Genomic DNA, 6,735 nt, shown 5'->3' with positions numbered 1-6,735 from the left:
GGTTAGAAGGAAAAGTTTGCCTCTTTGCAGAAGACACGAAGATAACCAATAGAATGGACCCTTGATGGAATAGAAACCATGAAAAGAGATCTCCAAAAGTTAGAATGGTCAAAGGTTTGGCAGTTAAAATTTAATGCGAAGAAGTGCAGAGTGATGCATTTCGGGTGCAGAAATCCAAAGGAAATGTACGAGATAGGAGGAGAGAGATAAGCAGCTCAGGAGAGGGACCTTGGGGCGATTGTATCTGAAGATGTTAAGGTGACGAAACAGTGCAACAAGGCGGTGTCCATGGCCAGAAGGATGGTAGGCTGCATAGAAAGGGGTATAACCAGCAAAAGAAAGGAGGTGCTGATGCCCCTGTACAAGTCCTTGGTGAGGCCCCACTTGGAGTGTTGTGTTCAGTTTTGGAGGCCATATCTTGCTAAGAATGTAAAGAGACCTGAAGCGGTTCACAGAAAAGCATTGAAAATGGTATGGGGGTTTACGCCATGAGGAAAGAATTGATAACATAGTAAATGACGGCAGAAAAAGATCTGCATGGTCCATCCAGTCTGCCCAACAAGACAAACTCATATGTGCTACTTTTTGTGTATACCCTACTTTGATTTGTACCTGTCCTCTTCAGGGCACAGACCGTATAAGTCTGTCCAGCACTATTCTCGCCTCCCACCACCGGCTGGCTCTGCCACCCAATCTCGGCTAAGCTCCTTAGGATCCATTCCTTCTGAATAGGATTCCTTTATGTTTATCCCACGCGTGTTTGAATTCTGTTACCGTTTTCATTTCCACCACCTCCTGCAGGAGGGCATTCCAAGCATCCACTACTCTCTCCGTGAAAAAATACTTCCTGACATTTTTCTTGAGTCTGCCCCCCTTCAATCTCATTTCATGTCCTCTCGTTCTACTGCCTTCGCACCTCCGGAAAAGGTTCGTTTGCGGATGAATACTTTTCAAATATTTGAACGTCTGTATCATATCACCCCTGTTTCTCCTTTCTTCCAGAGTATACATGTTCAGGTCATCAAGTCTCTCATACGTCTTGTAACGCAAATCCCTTACCATTCTCGTAGCTTTTCTTTGCACCGCTTCAATTCTTTTTACATCCTTTGCAAGGTACGGCCTCCAAAACTGAACACAATACTCTAGGTGGGGCCTCACCAACGACTTATACAGGGGCATCAACACCTCCTTTCTTCTGCTGGTCACACCTCTCTCTATACAGCCTAACAACCTTCTAGCTACGGCCACCGCCTTGTCACACTGTTTCGTCGCCTTCAGATCCTCAGATACTATCACCCCAAGATCCCTCTCCCCGTCCGTACCTATCAGATTCTTCTCACCTAACACATACATCTCCCGAGGGTTTCTATTCCCTAAGTGCATCACTTTGCATTTCTTCGCATTGAAGATGTATACCCTGGAGCAAAGGAGAGATGGGTGCTATGATACAGACATTCAAATATTTGAGACTGATGGAGACCTATCCCAGAAATTTATCCAGGCTGACTAGCGACCTGTGTATCACAATTAATTGCAGCACATGCTAGGAGAACAATGCTAGGGCCAGGCAGACTTCTACAGTCTCTGCCCTGAAAGTAGCAAGGACAAATCAAGATCATGTATGCATATGTAGTATCACATCATACCTTATGCTACGAGTTATTGGATGGACTGTGCATCCGTGGATCTGGCATCATCTACTATGTTACAAAATCTATCTGTCACTACTCTATGGAGGAGACTGATCTAGAACACGCTGGCTGTCTAGCTGGAGCAGTGCAGCTTTACCAGTTTGTAGGAAATTTTTGTAGTTAGCCTCAGTTTGCTGTAGGTGGTGTAAGCTACACTGCTTAAGTTTAACCAGCTGGAATGGACAAAGCATCTGTCTTCCTTCGAGGACATGGTAGTTTAAATATGTAACCTTCTAATTTGTTTTTGATTTTTTTTTTGTTGCGAACTTATTTCTTAAAGTCATGAATGAGGTAGATGTTTGTGATACTGACAGCTATATACTAAAGGTCTACAGCAGTGGTTTTCTTTTTACTTATTGATAGGCATCTCTTGCTGTTATACAGCTTAACTGTAGTGTGTTATAAGAACTTTAACCTCTAGGACTATGTACCATATTTTTTGCACACCACTTTTCACAGCAGAAGTACTGTTTCATAAACCCTCTTGCTTTGTCGCGTCTCCCTAGTAAAAAGCCCCAGCCTACAGAGCATAGCTTGAGGCTGATTTTCAGCTATTTTCACTTGACAAAAAATATCTCTGAAAGTTAGTGTGGTTTGCAGTTTTTCTCTCCCATTATAACCTAGAGGAACATGGCAGCTATGTAATGCCATCTCTGCTCCTGTGTTTCACACGTTTGTTCTGTTTTAGACAACCTGACTGAATAAAAATGGGGCTAGTGCTGGATTTTGGCATAGTGGATCTGTGTTTGGAATCCCTGTACAGCAAAGCCGTTTGGGTCTGCGTGTGTTATAGGAGCAGTGTGTTGAGGACCGTGAAAGTAAATACCCTGGTGTTGAGGATACCAGTGTCGTGAAGGGTCACAGTGCCTACCTTTGGAGCTTTAGCAGATGGAGAATTCCAAACTGTGGAGTTTATTCCAGGCCTGTGGACAGCAGAAGGTCACTGTGAGCAGACTCCATTTTAATTCTGAAGAATCCATTTTGGTTATTATAATAAATCTAAAGGAGATAGGGTGAGTATCCCTCTCCTGGACACGAAAGTTGTGGTTTTTGCTGTCTGAATTGAGGGTGAAGCGGTCTGGGACTGTTTGCAAAATATTTAGCTATCATCCCCACGTGAGGACTGGAGGGACAATGAGAGTGACGGGCAGATTAACCTGATCCTCCAGAGATCATGTCAACCCCCCCACCAAACCCTCCTCTCCTGGCTCATAATGAGCTTACTAGACAAACCCTCTCTTCTTTGACCGCATCTTTCAGAGCACAGCCTGAGGTCGGATTAGGGCAGTGCCTTCAGTGAAAATAGAGATCTTCATGGAAGTCAGGCAGAAGAAAGAAGTAACATCACAGAAGAGGAAATACTGAAATAACAAAGAAAAAAAATAGAAGATGTTGAGTATTAGAAGGAAGGGGGGGAGTTCTTAAAGGTCACTTGGTATACTACACATTCTTGCTGTTATTCGCACCTCCATATTTAGTGTTATGGGACCTATATGTAGAATAACTTGCCCCAGTCCCTGTGATTGAAAGAATTTTATCAAAAATTTAAATTGTGTCTTAAAAGTCTGTTTTTTGTTTAAATACGTTTTATATTTAGGGATGTCTTTTAAAGTTGTAAGGGGCAGTAGCAGTTTTTGGACTGCAGTATGTGGGGTTGCAGAACTTTTGTCTAATATCTTTTCTTTCCTGTTTTAATAAACTGGGGTTCCTTTCTTTTAACATAGTCTTAATAGTTGACTTGTATACTTGATATACCAAAGATTACACTTGAAGCTTGGAACATTTCTTGGGTGAGACATCCATCACTAAACATAGTTTTGGAGGGAGTTAGCAATATTGGTCTTTGAAAGTGTTAGGACAACTATTTCACCAAAAACCTTTAATATGACTCTCTCCTATCTTTTCTTTATCATATTCTTCATAGTAATTATTAAGTTGGTGGCAAGTGGCTTGTAACTGCACAAAAAATTCCTGATACAGGAGAGCAATTTATTTTGTGTAACTGTTGTAGAAGGACAATTTACAAAGTTGCATTCCTGTTTTCCAAAACACTTTTACAACACCAAGTCTCAGTTCTTTGAAGTATCATGGGGAGGAGGAGCTGAGGTAAATCCATAGTAAAAGAAAACAGTTTGGCCCATTTTGCAGGCATGGGAGCAAAACCTTTTACTGCCCTGCAGCAACAGTTAAAAAAAAAGTTGCAGTTACCGCTCCCACATGTCTGGCACAGAGGTGCTTGCCTTTGTTGGTGGAGGTGTACTTTGTACTTATGAAGGCCTGAACCAAGCAGTTTCAGTGCTGCTAAGTATCTAATATCTAAGAATTAATGTACAGACGATGAGAAGTGGAAATTTCTCTTTTTTCTGTAAATTACAATGATATTAAGCAGGTCAGGTGGAGCAAGTACCCCCACCTCTTCCTCCACTGTCCTCTGACCAAGCAAGTGAAAGACAATCCATTTGCTGTTTACATGAGTGTGTTTATTAGCCTTTGAGAGACTTTTAGGATGCAGATCAAAGGAAGTTCCAGGTGAAGGGGCAGGGCTGACAGAGGAGAGAGATAGAAATCCTGTAGTCAGGACGGGACAAGAAAATATTATTGCAGAGGGGGGAGAATCTCTCCCATTGAATATGGTCAGGAGACAGAATTCTTTCCCATGCCCTTTGAAGTAAGGCTACTACCCAGGAGAGAATTACCTTTTTTTACAACCATGAGAGGAAGACCAGGGTAACACCTTATTTCCTTCTCTGCCTAGAACAATTCAAACACTATCTCCCTGATCCCTAGAGTCAATAGCAATAGTTCTATTGACAAGAGAAACCTAACACCTCTATAGCAACTCTATAAGGAAGCAGTAGTTAACTTTTGTCTCCTCTTTTAGAATAGGGGAAATACTAATTAAAGGTTCTGAGAAATGTATTCTTGTGTGAGAAAGGCTGTAAAGATGAATAGAAGAGGTCCAAAACATTTGGACAACAGACCAAATGCATCTTCAAAAGGAAATATAAACAGATGCTATATATTTCTTTATTGTCAGGAGATCCTGCCTGACTGTAAGATGCTAATTAAGGGGGTAAGAAGAAACCCTCCCCCCTTCTTGTGCTCCTCTTGTATTGGAAGGAAAAAGAAATCCTATATAATAATCCTCTGCCAGATAGGAGGGAGGTCAATGTGCAGTGCTCCTGGTCTCATGCCAGAGAACTGGGAGACTGCCCTGGCCAACTTTCCATTGTGATTTCTATTTCTATAATATGTTCTCATTTCTGTCATATTCTAGACTATTTCTATGACTATTTCTTATTATTTATCCTAAATCTCTGGCTAAAAAAAATAAACCTGTGTTTTCCCCCAACGGAAGCTTCTCTTGGCTCTCTTTTCTGTGTTTTTGTTTTAAAGGCTTTAATCCACCTGTCAGAGTTTCTTAAGGTATAGTTGAGAGGGTTTGTCTGTGTAGTATTGCTGGCCTGATTGTACTCCGCCGGCTGCAAGAACAGACGCAAACAAAAGTGGTGTTTCTGCCCGGTTACTCCGAGGATGGATCTTACCACCCGATGTCGCTGGACCGGAGTCAGCTGTCTGCTAACAAGTGCACGTGTTGCAACGGCCAATGTCCAGAGAGTGGGCCTCGACAAGGCAACTGACCAAAGGATGAAAGTGTTTGGATCTTAAGAAACGTAAGCAACCGGCGAGGCGCAACCGGTAGGCGAATAGTGATAGGCGAACGGTGAGAGAAGACAGCGTGGTAAGTACTTGATTTCCCTTTGTTTGAGAAATACTGCTGGATCTAAGTGTATACATTCCTTGGGTAAGAAATTCAGCTGGATCCAGGTGTCTGCAGCCCCTCTGGGAAGACATACAGCGGGATCCGGGTATCTGCAGTCCCTCTGGGAAGACATACAGCTGGATCCAGATGGCTGCAGCCCTTTGTATGATAAACAGAGCTGAATCTAGGTGTAAGCAGCCCTTCTAGAAAGATTTGAACATGTGTTAATGTATTCTATAGAACAGTGTGGAAAAATGAGCAAAATATGCAAAGAGTTTCTGCTGTTTCTAGCAGGTACAATAATTTTTTATGTTTTGCCAATTTCAAATTTTGTTATTGTATGTTCATAGGTGAAGCTTTCAAATAAACATTTGCAAGTATTTTTATAGAGAACTATCTTTATTGTCATCATAAAGAAAAAAAAACAGGAATCCAGCGCTCCAATGAAAACCACAATACAGCATTGGAAATAAAGCAGCCGCTGGAGCACTGACAAATATATTTTGAAAATAACACCTCCCCCTTCACAGACCCTCAAATTCCACCAGCCCCCACAACTCCTCTTAGAGCTTCTCCCCAACCCCCCATCCTCTAGCAAGTGAGAATGCAAATCTACTTTGCTACTGTTTTTGACAAACCAAGATGGCTACTATTAATCATTTCTATAGCGCTACTTGACATACACAGCGCTGTACACTTTATATGCAGGTGCTTTCTTTGTCCCTAGAGGGCTCACAATCTCTGTTTTTTGTACCTGGGGCAATGAAGGGTTAAGTGACTTAACCAAGGTCACAAGGAGCTGCAGTGGGAATCAAACCCAGTCACCAGGCTCAAAGTCCGCTGCACTAACCATTAGGCTACTGCAGGGGGAAGCGGCTTCAACTTTATAGTCATACAGTCTCCTGTTATCCATTCTCAGTGGACTAGATAAGCTCATGTCTCCTCATTTAACCTCAAGGAGATTGAGATAAGAGTTTTCAGTTTTGGCATAGGTCATCAGAAAAGCAAAATATAAGAAAACCAATAGACTGCATTAGGGGCTTATAGCCCATTTATGTATGTTTAAACAAAAGAGATCTGCATGAAACAAAATATTTATTTTGATTTATAAAACCACTTGCCCCTGAAACATGTTCAAAAATCAGAATAATCCATTTGTGTATCTAAAAGGTAAACTTCTACAAAACAGATGAAGATGTGATTCCATGTGCCCCAGTGAAGAGAGTTTAATTCTACTTCCATTTAAGTTCTATATATTCCATCATCTTTATAACACCAGGC

This window comes from Microcaecilia unicolor, chromosome 9 (genome assembly GCF_901765095.1).
Source record: "Microcaecilia unicolor chromosome 9, aMicUni1.1, whole genome shotgun sequence".
Lineage (NCBI taxonomy): Eukaryota > Metazoa > Chordata > Amphibia > Gymnophiona > Siphonopidae > Microcaecilia > Microcaecilia unicolor.
This window is presented reverse-complemented; position numbering follows the sequence as displayed.